Source organism: Hemitrygon akajei, chromosome 28 (assembly GCF_048418815.1).
Source record: "Hemitrygon akajei chromosome 28, sHemAka1.3, whole genome shotgun sequence".
Taxonomy (NCBI): Eukaryota; Metazoa; Chordata; class Chondrichthyes; order Myliobatiformes; family Dasyatidae; genus Hemitrygon; species Hemitrygon akajei.
The window spans coordinates 22,297,895-22,314,057 of NC_133151.1; the positions used below are offsets into that span (position 1 = coordinate 22,297,895).

The 16,163-nt window shown below is 43.5% G+C and overlaps 1 non-coding gene across 1 annotated transcript; it reads right to left on the bottom strand.

Moving 5' to 3' along the window:
• Nucleotides 1-13,942: 13,942 nt before the first annotated feature.
• On the bottom strand, nt 13,943-14,014 carry trnam-cau (transfer RNA methionine (anticodon CAU)). The gene has a single exon. It is a non-coding gene; the product is annotated as a tRNA-Met (tRNA).
• Nucleotides 14,015-16,163: the final 2,149 nt, after the last annotated feature.

Below are 16,163 nucleotides of genomic sequence, written 5' to 3' on the forward strand. Positions count from 1 at the left end.
CGGGAGTGCTCAGACCCTAACGCTCCTGAAAAATCACTTTTGGTGGCCGTCTATGGAGGTGGATACCTGCTCCTATGTCTTGGCATGTTCCATCTGTTCTCGGGGAAATCCTCTCTTCGGCTACCTGCGGTTTTACTTCGTCCTCTACCTGTCCCTGCTCGTCCCGGGTCAGACATCGCCCTAGACTTCGTCCCCGTTCGACCCTCTTCATAGGGGAAACACCATCGTACTCACCGTGGTAGACCCGTTCTCCAAGGCGGTGCAGATCGTAGCCCTCCCTAAACTCCCTTCCTCTCAGGAAACCGCAGATCTTCTCGTCCGCCAGGCACTGGGTGATGGGGTGGTAAATTGGATGAGTAGGTATACAGATGATATTAAGATAGGTGGCGTTGTGGACAATGAAGTATGTTTTCAAAGCTTGCAGAGAGATTTAGGCCGGCTAGAAGAGTGGGCTGAAAGTTGGCAGATGGAGTTTAATGCTGATAAGTGTGAGGTGCTACATTTTGGAAGGACTAATCAAAGTAGGACATACATGGTAAATAGTAGGGCTTTGAGGAATGCAGTAGAATAGAATCATCCAGGAATAACGGTGCATAGTTCCGTGAATGTGGAATCTCATGTGGATAGAGTTGTGAAGAAAGCTTTTGTATGCTGGCCTTTATAAATCAGAGCATTGAGTATAGGAGTTGGGATGTAATGTTAAATTTGGATAAGGCATTGGTGAGGTCAAATTTGGATGATTGTGTACAGTTCCGGTCACCGAATTATAGGAAAGATGTCAACAAAATGGAGAGAGTACAGAGAAGTTTTACTAGAATGTTACCTGAGTTTCAGCACCTAAATTACAGGGAAAGGTTGATCGAGTTCGGTCTTTATTCTTTGGAGCGTAGAAGGTTGGGGGGTGGGGTGCTTGATAGAGGTATTTAGAATTATGAGGGGGATAGATAGAGTTTATGTGGATAGGCGTTTCCATTAAGGGTTGGGGAGATTCAAACAAGAGGACATGAGTTGAGAGTTAGGGGACAAAAGCTTAAATGTAACAGGAGGCGGAACTTCTTTACTCAGAGAATGGTAGCTGTGTGGAACGAGCTCCAGTAGAGGTGTTAGAGGCAATTTCGGTATTGTCATTTAAAGTACAATTAGATAGGTATATGGACAGGAAAGGAATAGAAGATTATGGGCTGAGTGCAGGCAAGCGGGAGTAGGTGAGAGTAAGCGTTCGGCACGGACTAGAAGGGCCGAGATGGTCTGTTTCCGTGCAGAAATTTGTTGTATGATTATATGGTCTTCCACGTCCACGAAATCCCCGCAGACATCGTCTACGATCGAGATCCCCAGTTTATTTCCCAGGTATGGAAGGCCGACTGTCAAGCCATAGGTGCATCTGTCATCCGGCTTCCACCCTCAGACGAACAGGCAGACGGAACGGGTCAACAAAGGCCTGAAGGCGACGCTACGTTGTGTAACGGCAAACAACCCGTCGACCTGGAGCGACCACCTTCCGTGGGTTGAGTACGCTCACAACTCTCTAGTGACCTCGGACATTGGAAGTTCTCCATTCGAGTGTTCCCTGGGTTACAAAACCCCCCTCTTCCCCGCGCAGGTAAAGGAAATTGCGGTACCATCGGTTCAGGATCATATCAATCGGTACCTTAAGGTGTCGGAGGAGATACGCACGGCCCTACTCAGATCTGCAAAACATAATAAGAAGGCAGCCGAACGACACCGGACTCCGGTGACTGAGTACCAAACGGGGCAGATGTTGTGGGTTTCATCCAAGGACATCCCGCTGAGGAACGAGCTTAAGAAACTCTCCTGACTTCCTGGGTCCATTCAAGTTCGAAAGTGTTAGCATTCCCGCTGCGATCCACCTAAAATTGCCGAATCCATGCGCATCCACCCGACTTTTCAAGTTTCCTGGTTAAAGCCAGTTTCTGTCAACCCCTTGTAAGCCCCCGGCTGAGACTCACCCACCCGCCCTTATCATCGACCACCATCCGGCATACACCGTCCAAAGACTACTTGAAGTGCTCCGTAGTGGCTGGGGTCTCCAATACCTTGTAGACTGGGAAGGGTACAGTCCAGAAGAGCGTTCCTGGGTTCCCGTTCCTTCATCCTAGACCCTACCCTCATCAAGTATTTTCACCGGGACAATCCAAACAGGGCTCGAGGAGGGCCTGAAGGCTCCTGTTGAGGGAGGGGTACTGTCATTGTCCCTTCTGTCTCAGGAATTGGTCCTCAATCACCTCGTTTAGTTCCCCATCATTCCCAGGTTCCCCTAACTACAAATAGCTGCTTTCCATCAGCAAATGCAGTATAAAAACTCTGTGACCACAACAAGGAAGTGCCAGTTCGTTGGTCTACGCCGGTGTGAATAACCTCTTTTCATGGTTCTTAGGACTACCAGTTCTAGGTCCAGCATCGCTCCTGGATACCGACTCCAAGCTCGCTACGTTAATAACGCCTCCCGACTCTGCCTCCACGCCAGTGTTCTGCGCTTGGGTTCATCCACCGCCACGCTCGTGTAAGAGTTAGACTCAATTATTTCGTCCTAATTATGGACGGGCAAAGGTCCCAGATTAAATGAAGATCACCGTCAAAAACCTAAATGTGTTGGCGGTATGGACATGCCCAATTTCCGCCTATATTACAGGGCTGCCAACAAAGCTGCCTTATTTCTTGGTCTTACTTTCATAATCAGTCTGAGTGCCCAATATGGGTGGCAATGGAGTTGAACTCTGATAAGAATTTCTCTATCTCTGCACTTCTTTGATCCGCACTTCCTTGCTATCCGCCTAATCCAATTGTTAATACTGTTATCAGGCGCACTTTGAGAATACGGGTTCAGTTTAGGAAGTGCCATGGTCTTCATGGAATCTCTCGCTAGACCTATCTTACATAATTATCTCTTTCAGCCTTCGATGCATAATTTAACATTTCACGTCTGGCACAGAAAGGACATTAGGTGCTTTGAAAACCTTTTGATAGACAATCGTTTTGCATCTTTTGAACAACTGTCTGTAAAGTTCAACCTACCCAACACACACTTCTTTAGATACCTCCAAATTAGACATTTTATCAAAACTTTAATATCAAACTTCCCTGAGGTACCCAATAAAAATGCTGTTGACTTGTTTCTTCACAAGAATCCATTGTGTAAAGTTCTAATATCTGCTATTCGAGATAAATTGGCGACTTTGAGGCGCGTCCACCTTGACAAAATTGAAACGGCCTGGGAGCGAGATTTAAATGTTCCTTTGTCCAATAAAGTTTAGGATTCAATTCTCAAGTCAGTTAGTCAACTTTTCTATGTGCTCGCCATTGCCTGTGACAGTTTGAGGTCGTACACAGGGCTCATATGTTTAAAACTGAATTATCGTGTATCTATCCAGACATTAGCCCCTGTTGCGACAAGCGTAATGGAGCGAGGCTTCCCTTATTCATATGTTTTGGACTTGTCCTGGCTTGGAGAAATACTGGAGAGACGTCTTTCTAAATTTATTCCATATACTTAATTACTATTTGGAACCTAATCTACTGATTGCTCTTTTCGGCACGTCGGGAGAGTTTGACACGCATCTGAGTTCCACTAAACATCGTGCCTCTCTTTTGGCCCGACGCGCTGTCCATCTTCGGTGGAGAGCTGCTGCCCCACCCACTCATGCTCAATGGTTCAGAAGCATTATGCCCTGCTTAGACCGTGAAAAGATTCGTTATTCACTTCTTAATTCGGACATCAAATTCCCAAAGGTATGAGGACCTTTTCTGGAATATTTTTATAATTCCCGCTTAGATGAAAGGTCCATCTCTTTTTTTTTCCCATCTGCATATAAATCCTTTACTTCCAGCTTCTTTCAGTTAAGATTTACGGTTTTTGTTGTGTAAACATATTATAGTTCAGCTGGTAGGGAACACACCTTCTTTTTCTAAATACAGCTCTGTGAAGATAAACGTTCTGATTAACTTTTCTATATATTGTAAGGTTGGCATGGAGTCGGGCAATGGGACGTTGGGGTAGTAACTAACTATATATGATTCTACCATGGGTGTTTTCTTATAAACTGTTACGGATTGTACTTGCTTTGAACTGTACACAATTCTTTATTGTGTCTTTTTCTTTCATTGTAAACACTAGTAAAAAAACAGCAATTCAGGTGCGTAGGGTACCAGCTGCCCCTCAGAAAGCCATGTGGTTGCGCGTGATTATATTTTTTTTCCAAGCACTCATCAATCCTATCTATAAAAATCCTTTCCAATAGTTCAGTCTCGATTAAGGCAAGAGTCACTATTTTACAAATACCAGGATAATCTCTATTACTTTCTCCATCGCTTATATTTAGAATTTATATGTCGATATTACCCGTTCGAGATAAACTTGTATTGACTCTGCAGACCAATCAGAAAAGAGGAGGCCCGACTGAAGTGCTCCGGGAAGGAGTTGACAACTCAGGAGCATTTTGAGAGGGTAATTCTGAACGCAAACTGCTGCTTATCTCGTTATCTTCCCATTATATAAATAGTAATCTTCCCATCCGTGTTTGTTTCGGCCCTCCTACTTCCCGTATGCGTGATTTCAAAATTAACACGAACATTGTTCCTATTGCGTGATTTCAAAATTAACTGAACCATTGTACCTTTAATTATCAAGTGTCCTTTTCTGCTTTTGCAATACTTCAGGTCCTCATTTTAGAGGAGAATCATTCCAAAATCATCCATTATTTGCTTGGTCTTTGTCCAGGTTCGGCTCTGTACTGTCACAACCGAATAGTACGTTTAGTACTTTGACTCACGCTAGGATAAGAGCATATCAGTTCTTATTTCCCTTCCATGTCCTTTGTTCTGGGATTAACAGCTCTCTCTCTCTCTCTCTCTCTCTCTCTCTCTCTCTCTCTCTCTCTCTCTCTCTCTCTCTCTCTCTCTCTCTCTCTCTCTCTCTCTCTCTCTCTCTCTCTCTCTCTCTCTCTCTCTCTCTCTCTCTCTCTCTCTCACTCTCTCTCGCGCTCTGTACCGGGCGCTCTCCCTTTCTCTCGCAATATATCTCTCCCTCGCTCTCGATTCCTCTCGCAGTACTTCCATCCCGCTCCGTCGCGCTCCTTCTCTCTCGCTCTCTCTCGCTCACACACACACACATACACCGTTATAAATAAAGGTAGTACTAATTTGTCGTCATTTTGAAAACACTTAAAATTCTGTTACCGGAAGATAGTTCAAGGTGGCAGACAGAAAGAGTACCTACTGGATGAGTATGAATAGCAGAAGAGAGTGAAGTAAATGGACGAGCTATGATGGGAGCAGGAATGGTTGATAAGATGAAAATACACTCCAAGATCAGACTGTTTTGCAGAACCTGGAAGCAGTCTCTTAAACTTCAATTTAACAGACTGGGACGTGCGGTGCAAAGGGGATTTCTCTGCGATGGTGAGATAAGTGATGCCTTCGGGAATAGCTGTTGCTCTGAGGCAACCCATACACAGAAATGGAAAGATGTAAGCAGTTGACAGGACTGTAATGAAGGATCTCTGTCTGAAACGTCGAAAGTTTACTGCTTTCTATCGATGCTGCCTGGCCTGCAGTGATAATCCAGCATTTTCCGTGTGGTACAGTCAAACAATAGACGTTTCGGAAAGAGACCCTTCATCAGGTTTTAATTTTGTGTGTGTTGTTAAACAGGAGTCTGTGCATTTATATCTCTTTAAATTACAGAATGGCAAAGTTGTGAATGCTGAATTGTGGCGGGGAAATCCTGTCATACATTCTTGTGGATGGCGTTTGAATACACTGATATCGATCACTTTGACAACAAAGACAAGATTGTTGGGGGAAATTATTTGCTTTCTCGCGTTTTGGCTTTCTCTTTTGAAGAGCTGGGAAGAAGAAGTGAATTTCAACCATCCTTAACCCAAAGTACTGTAACAACCTTATCGGACTTCTTACTTAATAGTTCTGGTGAGGTGAGTGTTTTAAGGGCTACATGCCCTTAATTGGAAAGTCCTGATTTGTAAAGTGCTTTGCCAGCTAAAATTCAACTTGCCTGGGAACATTCCTTAGGTGAATGAATTTTGCTGGAAAAAGGGGAAGAAGAAACACAAATAGAACGTAAGACAGGTTGCATCAAACTACAACACTGTCACACACAGTAAGGCGAAAAACCTCTGCTTAATTCTACGGATTGAGATAGCGGAAACATTTCTTCTGAATATCTGACGGAACTCACACGAAGAATTATAGAATAACTGATAAACAAAGAATGATGACGGAAGATTCTCATTCTGTTGCTGCAGCTTTTTCATCGACGTGATGCCCTCGCGCTGGCAGATCGGTGTTGCTCAACCTCAATGATTATATTCAGCGTGGAACAGACTGAGTTGAGAGTCAGCACCTGCAATGCCTAATGAACAATAAATAGAGAATCCTGTACGTCGTTATTACTAAATTTTAAGCCTGGCTAGTAATGATCATCTCGACTGTACGCAGATGTGTTTACTACATACAAAGCTCTAGCTAGCGCGAAACACAAATCCGAACCTAAAAATCACTAAAGAAAACTCCGAGAATTCCATTTGCAAGGTAGTTACTGCAATAATGTAAAGAGATGCAGCTGAGCTGGCAGCTAAGTTTGATGATTGGGGCTTCAGTCACTGAAAACAAATCAATTGCCCGTCAAGTTCAGATAGATAGATCAGCTTTCTTACAGTTTGTTACCTTCAAATACTCAACGGGAGGCTGAAAATTTGAATGGGCCATTTTCGGAAGAACTGGAAATGCAATTAAAATCTGGTAAATATGAGAAATCAAACCAACTCTTGCTGGACTGTCAATAAATGACAAATGAGCCTAGGAGTCGTCTCTGAGTAATTTATGCAAAAATATTCTCCAGTCTGGTAATTTCGACTTCTGACATCTTCTATAGTTGTCCTGTATGCGAGCTGTTACTACAACCATTTTACTGTTTTTCTTTGTTTCCCGGGATTTTCAGCTTTAAACGATTGTCGATGCAGCACCCTGTTAAAAGATGTCAGGAATGAATTGACCTTGGGGAGAGGGAGCTTAATGATTCATATTCCACATGTATTTGGTTTCTGGATGGTCTGTACAGACTAGAGTGTGCAAAATGTGACATAAGGTGTCTCTGGTACAGAGGATTAGACAAAAATGAAAATCAATTCAATGGTATATTAAAAGCAAACGAATCACCCAGTAAGATGAATGCGCTGACTGGACTCATACTTAGCACCTCAGTTCTGTGTAAGCTGCGCAGTTGCACGGCAGTGCAGGAACTGAAATGCATCCGCGCACATACCATTTCAAGCTGCGTTGAAGGAAATTTGTTTGCTATAATATTGATGTTAGCTAGTTCACTAAATCCACCGATGCTCCTTTCGCTACCCTGTTCGTTATTTCTTCAAAGAATTCCTGCAAAAGCCAGGCAAAGTTTTCCCTTGAGGCAACTCTGCCGGCTCTGGCCTGTTTCCACATGTGCCACCAAGTACCCCGAGCCACATCCTTAACAATCAACTCCAACAACATCCCAATCATTAATGTCAGTCATGCCTACAATTTTCTTTATTCTGTCTCCCTCCCTTCTGCAATACTGCAGTGACTGTTGCGATTCTCCAATCTTCTGAAACCACAGCAGAATATAATGATTCTTCAATGATAATTACGAAGGGCTCCACAAACTCTTCAGCAACATTTTTGGAACTCTGGGCTGTAATCTCCACCGGAAAGGTAACTGCAATCACTTCTGCCATTTGAAACCCTTCACGATCCGGCATTGTACTATAACCTTCCATCGTGAAGACTTACGTAAAATACTATTCAGTTCGTCTACCATTTCCTTGTCCAGCACTGTTACCCTTCCAGCGTCATTTTTCCAGAGACTCAATATCTACTCCAACCTCTCGTTTACTCTTTACATATCTGGAACTAGTTTGATATTATCGGCTAGCTTACCTTCATAATTCATCGTTTTCACCTTTACTATTCATAATAATAAGAAAGTGGAGAGAGCAAATATGAATCAGAGGGGCATCCTTTACAGAGAGAAACTGTTCCACATATGGAATAAGCTGCCAGCGGGACTGGTTCAGGCAGGTGCATCAGCCGCATTTGAAAAGTCAATTGGATAGTTCATGCACGGGGGAAAAATGGATTTACAGGAATATGAATAAGCTTTAGATAGAATGTAACTTCCTTGTAGAGCAATATTGATCGACAGGAAGTCGTTGGTTCGAAAGGCGTTTTATTTCCGCGAGGTTTGGTTCAATAACTGTCAGATGTCACTTTTTCATATTGATGGGACACGGTCAATATCGCATTTAGAACGGTGAAGCCGTCGTAACTTTAAATACTCTGTTCGGACTTGACTAGAAGGTATCTATTCACTGTTCAGTATTCACGATGAGGGCATTGAACCCGGGACCATACTGCAGGCGAAGTATGCGCTCTTTGACCGAGCTATAGCCCTTCTCCAGTAAACTGTTATGCGAATAAATTCCTTCCTGACTCTCTTCTGCTGAGGACAAATTGTGGACATGGACAGCAAATAATATATATATATATATATAAAGTCCTATGTTCCCTTCATAAAACGCATCGCAGTTCAGTGGGAGTAGAAGGCCTGAGAAAGAAAGTATTTTATTCAATGGTGAGCCAATAAATGAGTTGCTGTTCTCAGTATTCCAGATGTACATAAAACACAGAAGATTAGCTGTCAGAGTTAATGAGCAAGCATAAGGTGAACGGTGATTTTCTTTTTGTTATAAGAGTGAATTATGTAAGTCCCTGGAGAATCCGCACCTTGACTATACGACCATTTAAATCAGGAGATTATGGTCACATGGCCGATAATCGATTACAAGGCCTCTGCAAAAGACACACCTGACTGTACTTTAACCTGATCAACCAGCTGCCTTCTTAAGCACCTCACATCCTTATAAACTGCAAGATGTTCTCCTCGCAATTACAATAATTAAACTTTCCAGCTTCAGAACCTTCATACTTATGTTCCCACCACCCTCCCTACAACTTAGTTTCCCATGAAACACTGCCACAACATGCAGCGTCTTCTTAATCTTGCATCCCAATAAATGAAATTGAATCTCTTCTATCGAAATCTCCACCAGAAAACCTGTTCTAACACCTTTGATACCTCTATTTTCATTAGACAACAGAGATACTATTTTACTTTTCACAAAATAAAGCCTTCAAATATCATGTATTGTCATTATTGTCAGTGATCCTATGTGCACTGAAATACCCATACCATACAAACCTTAGTGAGTTGGAGCTACAGATACTTTCCGTCAAATTAATCAAAAGCTTTCCACAAGAGTTTTACCACTTTAATACCCCTACCTGTTGAATCAAATACATCCACTACAAGAGCCTCACACACTTTATTTACATGCACAACTCGTTGTCTGATCTCTTTCCTTATTAAACTTGCAACACCACCCCCTCTACCAACTAACCTAACACATCTAATTACAATATAATCCTGCAAAGGAAAACAAAAAATGTGGTAACAGCCAGGTTTCCTGAATAGATATGATATTTGGTGAATTTGATAAATCCAAAATAAACTTCTTAATAATCTTGACGATCAGACTTCTCACATTTCACTACAATATTCTTAATCCCATTATTTATCTGCAGGAGACTGAAATAGATGCCCCACCTATCAAAGCATAATTTAGTTTTGCACATACCACCAGTTATACATAGATACTTCTCAGCAGCTTTCACAATAATTTTAATTTTCTCAGTATGACTAGATAACTGAGCAGTATAATTCACCACATCCTTTATAAACATCCCAAACTTCATTCTATCAACTAGTAAAGTATCTTTAGCAATGGACCTGTGATGAGACATATAGCCACTCAGTTCACATTCTGTTCTCCAACTGGTAATATATGATCAACATTTGGTTTTGCAAGGCCTCTGCATAAGACACACCTGACTGTACTTTAACCTGTTCAACCAGCTGCCTTCTTAAGCACCTCACATCCTTATAAACTGCATTATGTTCTCCACGCAATTACAACAATTAAATTTTACAGCTTCACAATCTTCATACTTGTGTTTCCCACCACACTCACTACAACTTAGTTTCCCATGAAACACTGCCACAACATGCAGCGTCTTCTTAATCTTGCATCCCAATAAATGAAATTGAATCTCTTCTATCGAAATCTCCACCAGAACACCTGTTCTAACACCTTTGATACCTCTATTTTCATTAGACAACAGAGATACTATTTTATTTTTAACAAAATAAAGCCTTCAAATATCATGTATTGTTACAGTTTCTTATCTTAACGATTGGCACATCACCTCCTCTTAAGGTTTGAGCACAATCTATATTCCCTAAAGCAGATTTCAAACTGTGTTGTTAATTTCAAACGAGAAAACGGGCAGACGCTGGACATCCGGACAACACAAAATGTCGGAGAATCTCAGGACTGATGAATGGCATCGGCCCGGAATATAACAATATAACAATTACAGCACGGAAACAGGCCATCTCGGCCCTTCTAGTCCGTGCCGAACGCTTACTCTCACCTCGTCCCACCTACCTGCACTCAGCCATAACGTCAATTCCTTTCCTGTCCGTATACCCATCGATTTTTTTTGTAAATGGCAAAATCGAACCTGCCTCTACCACTTCTACAAGAAGCTCGTTCTGCACAGCTACCACTCTCTGAGTAAATAGGCTCCCCCTCGTGTTGCCCTTAAACTTTTGCCCCTTAACTCTCTCCTCTTGTTTGAATCTCCCCTACTCTAAATGGAAATAAAGCCTATCCACATCATCTCTATCGATCCCCCCATAATTTTAAATACCTCTGTCAATCCCCCCTCAACCTTCTACGCTCCAAAGAATAAAGACCTAACTTGTTCAACCTTTCTCTGTAATTTAGGTGCTGAAACCCAGGTAACATTGTAGTAAATCTCCTCTGTACTCTCTCTATTTTGTTGACATCTTTCCTATAATGTCGACTAAACTCTTTCTGTAGGTGCTGGCTGGCCTGTTGAATTCCTCCAGCATTTTGTGTGTCGACATGTAATACTTCAGAGTGAAGGATTTGGTCACCGAGTGCAACGCCGAAAGGCGTTGAGGTACAGACACTTTGAGGCAAAACTGAAAAGAAAACGCTGAACAGAACGTCCCTTGTTCTCGGGAAAATCTCCAGTTCCGGGCTACTTGCACACTAGATTGTCCCATCTTCTAATCCCGTCTTCATTGAAACAGCAAAATGGTCCCCCGTCGGTGAATTGAACCCCTGTCTCCTGCGTGACAGGCGGGGATTGAACAATCGAGTAATAAACAAGAGTGTGGAATCTCATACGGATATCAAGGTTTAGGAGAGTTCATAAAGTCACTCTGATGCTTGTTTGCTGAGTGCAGAGCTGGCGTTTTTTACTCATCCCCTCCTCACTGTGTGACTGGAGGGGTCTCAGCATTCTTCAGCGTTTCAGTCATTTACAGAGTTCAAGGACTGGGCAAAGGAAGGGTTCCCATTAGCTTCCAACTGCGTGTTGCTAGAACGGATATTTATAATCAGCATTTGTTTCCCACTTTCTGATATGTGAAGTAGAAAACCATTTGTAGCCCTTCGAATCTCTCGGGTCGATTCTCCCTTCACTCGGATCTCAGGTGCTGTGTTTCTCCGGTCTGTCGGAATGTCGCGACATCTACTGGTCAGAATGCGGACTGCAACAGAGTGAGGAATGATCCTTTAGAAAACAGCTCAGAAACTGGTAATCAAGTTACACAATCTTGTAGCACAAGAGAACATTCAGTAACGCCATCTCGTTTGTATCAGGGTGCGATGGTGGTATAGTGGTGAGCATAGCTGCTTCCAAGCAGTTGACCCGGGTTCGATTCTCGGCCATCGCAGGTTGTACACTTTTAGCACTATGAACTTCTTTGAATTCATGGGCAATTTGGGGTGAATGAAATTCACTCCAATGGATCAGATGGAGCTCTCACGTACGATGGTGGTGATCTCTCATGTTGGATGAGCCAGGACCCCAAACTGAATGTGATCAAAGACACAACGCGCCCCGGATATTCTCTCGTTCCGCTCTTCCATCCGGCATAAGGTACAAAAGCCTGAAAGCACAATTCACAGTCTCAGGGATAGTTTCAGTCCCACTGCTGTGTCTATTGAATGGTTTCCCGTAAGATAGGACGGACGCTTGATCTCACAATCCACCTCGGTATGAAGCTGCACCTTATTATTTACCTGCCCCGTGCTTTCCCTGTCGCTGTTACACTTTATTCTGCATTTTGTTATTGCTTCACCTTGTTCTCTCCCAATACACTGTGTAATGATTTGATCTCTATGAACAGTGAGGATGAGAAGCGTTTCACTGTATTTCGGTATATGTGACTGAAACACGTAGAACAGATTCAATTCCCACTGAGCCCGCTGCGGCAACAAGAAGGGAGCGCCGGCCTCCGGACAGCGCAGAGTTTCCATCTGGTAATGAAAAGCAGCAGAAAAAAAGAGCTGAGATCACAGAGGGGGAGCAGTGAGAGAGGGTTTCACTGAACTCTCATCGATGGGAAGATTCAAACTTCTTCAGAGTAGGCATTCCCTATTGACATCAATGGATCTGTGTTGAAGAGGGTGAACGGCTTTCAGTTACTCGGTACAAAGATCAGCGAGGATCTCTCGAGGTCTGTGATTGCACCATCAATAACTCTCGGATACGTGAGGCGAGATATAGGCTTTTATTGGCTGGAAGAATGATCAAGCAGCAGGTGTCCACAACACAACATCCTGGAGACTGAGGCCGGGGCTGTGTCTCCAATCGCCCTTTATACCGGGGTCCGTGGAGGAGCCACGGTCTGTGGTAGGAACCACAGGAGCAGTCATCGGGGGGGGGGGGGGGGGCGTGTCCAGGCAGTATTTGTAGTTCACCCCAGTCTGTACCTACCGGCTGTGTGGTGAAAAAGGCAAAACAGCGCCTCTTTTACCTCAGACGGATGAAGAAATTTAATAAGGATCCCCAAATTCTAAAGACGTTGTACAGGGAACCATCCTGACTGGCTGCATCACTGCCTGGGGTGGGAACTTTAATTCCCTCAATCGTAGGACTTTGCAGAGAGTGTTGCGGGCATGTTAGGCCACCTGTAGATGTGAACTTCCCACTATCCAGGATATTTACAAAGACAGGTGTGTAAATAGGACCTGAAGGATCGTTGGGGACCCGAGTCACCCCAATCTCAAACTGTTCCCGCTGCTGCCATCCGGGAAAGAGTACGGCAGCGTAAAAGCCGGGACCAACAGGCTCCGGGACAGCTTCTTCCACCAGGCCATCAGACCGATTAATTCACGCTGATACAATCGTATTTCTATGTTATATTGACTGTTCTGTTGTACATACTATTTATAACATATAAATTACATAAGTTGTACATTACACATTTAGACGTAGACGTAACGTAAATTTTTTTACTCCTCACGTATGTGAAGGACGTAATTAATAAAGTCTATTCAATTCAAATCCACGGAAGAGACTTCGCAGTGTAGCAGTCGAATCACAGACGGGAATATGTGCAGATGCTTGAAATACAAGCAACATACACAAAATGCTGAAGGAACTCAGCAGGGCAGGCTGCTTCGTGATCCTGAAGAAGGATTTCGACCTGAAAAATCGACTGTGTACTTTATTCCATAGATGCTGTTGCATATGTTCTCTTGTACGAGAGAGAGAGGAAAAAAGCTATTGAATGACTAGCGTCCCTGGTGGGCTCGAACCACCAACCTTTCGGTTAACAGCCGAACGCGCTCACCGATTGCGCCACAGAGACGACTATTTAAAGGGTACCAATAAATGACAAATTTCAATTGAATTGCGATTTCTTGTTATAGCTGCAAAAGTATTTTAAAACACAAAGGTAAATACTTACTACCGCCAACAGAGAACATAGCAGAGGATGGTTTCGATCCATCGACCTCTGGGTTATGGGCCCAGCACGCTTCCGCTGCGCCACTCTGCTACAAGAATTAAACCCAATTGTTGAGCAATGAATGCTACGCTTTTTTGTGTGTATCTATTTATATATGTATGTATGCGCTTATGTTTCTGTATCTGTACATGTCATTGTCTGGTTCTGTGTCTGTCCATGTCTGGGTCTGGTTCTGTGTCTGTATATGTCTGGGTCCGTTCCGTCTTTTTCCTGTTTCATACCCGCGTACTTCACTTTCTTTTGTGGATTCCCTGTTTCTCCTCTTTCTCGTTTTCTCCACCTTCCCTACTCTCTGACCCGCCCAGTAAAGGCCCAGGTCTTAACTCTCCCGCGTAGGACGGTGTAAAGGCAGTTTGGCAGTTGCTTATCCCATGGCCATCTGAGTTACTCCAGCATTTTGTGTGTTGCTCGGAATTTCGCCATCTGGGACTTCCCGCCGATTTTTCAATTCACTGTCACCAACCTGGAGATGCCGGGGGTTGAATCCCGGACATCATACACGACAGCATTCGATCTCTCATTGAAATATATACTGGTTGTCAAATGTGCTGTAAATCCTCTTTCTGAGTCACCGATCACAAAGAGCGAACAGTGAAAACAGAAGTCGGAGGGGATATCTAGCTTCTCCAGCCTGCTCCGCCATTCAATCCGATCCTGCCTCGATTTCTCGGACTTCCTGTAATGCCCCTTCCCCCTTTCACCATTTCTCATCTCCTGTTCCCTCTCTCACCTTATCTCCTTTTGCCTGCCCATCGCCTCCCTCTGGTGCACCTCCTCCGTTTGGTTTCTTCCATGGCCTTCTGTCCTCTCCTATCAGACTCCCTCTTTTCCAGTCCTGTATCTCTTTCGCCAAACAACTTACCAACTGTTTGCTTCACCCCAGCCCCTCCCGGTTTCAACTATCACCTTGCTTCTCCCTTTACTCCTCCCACCTTTTAATTCTACCACTCATCTTCTTTTTCCCTCCAGTCCCGCTGAAAGGTCTCGGCCCGAAACCTCTACAGTTCTCTTTTCCATAGATGCTGCCGGGCCTGCTGAGTTCCTCCAGCATTCTGTGTGTGTCGATCCGTGTCTTCTATCTCACTTTCCAAAACACTGAATCTGCTTCCTTATAACATATTCCCAAATCTTTGATTAAATAGCTATTCTGAGAAATGTTCTTACATTGTAAAAATAAAATTGGAATTGATTAATTTAACGAGAGCTATCAACACATACCAAAACAAGCCACAGAAAATGTAATTTAAGGGCTTTTTTGATTAAAGATATTTTCCTCCACCCCCCCAAAGGCAGACTCTTGATTTGAGTTGTTTGGTCAGGGAATGAGTTCCCAAACATTAAATTGATATTATATCTGCTGGTGAATCTATTTCCTGAGTAGACTAAGATCCTTTAACATCTGCCAGATGATGCTGAGGATGTTCCACGAGTCTGTGGTGGCCAGTGCTATCATGTTTGCTGTTGTGTGCTGGGACAGCTGGCTGAGGGTGGCATACACCAACAGAATCAACAAACTCATTCGTAAGGCCAGTGATGTTGTGGGGGTGGAACTGGACTCTCTGACGGTTGTGTCTAAAAAGACGATGCTGTCCAAGTTGCATGCCATCCTGGACAATGTCTCCCATCCACTCCATAATGTACTGGTTAGGCACAGGTGTACATTCAGCCAGAGACTCATTCCACCGAGATGCAACACTGAGCATGGTAGGAAGTCATTCCTGCCTGTGGACATCAAACTTTACAACTCCTCCCTCGGAGTGTCAGACACCCTGAGCCAATACGCTGGTCCTGGAATAATTTCCACTTGGCATAATTTATTTTTATTATTTAATTATTTATGGTTTATATTGCTATATTTCTACATTATTCTTGGTTGGTGCGACTGTAACGAAACCCAATTTCCCTCAGGATCAATAAAGTATATCTGTCTGTCTGTCTGCGCGCACACACGCAGAGTTAAATACAAAAAGCGTAGTAGCTAGAAAACTGAAAGTCTAAATGTGACAAAGAGAGAGGGAGAGTCGGGATTTTGAAGAAGACCAGGCCTGGAAATACCTCAGAGGAATTGTCTAAATATTAGTTGCACGTGGACATCAATAAATTAGCGATGGTCATGACCTCCTGGCAGCGTGTTATGCCTCTGGAGAGACGGCGCTCTAGAAGACAACAACGTAAGAAA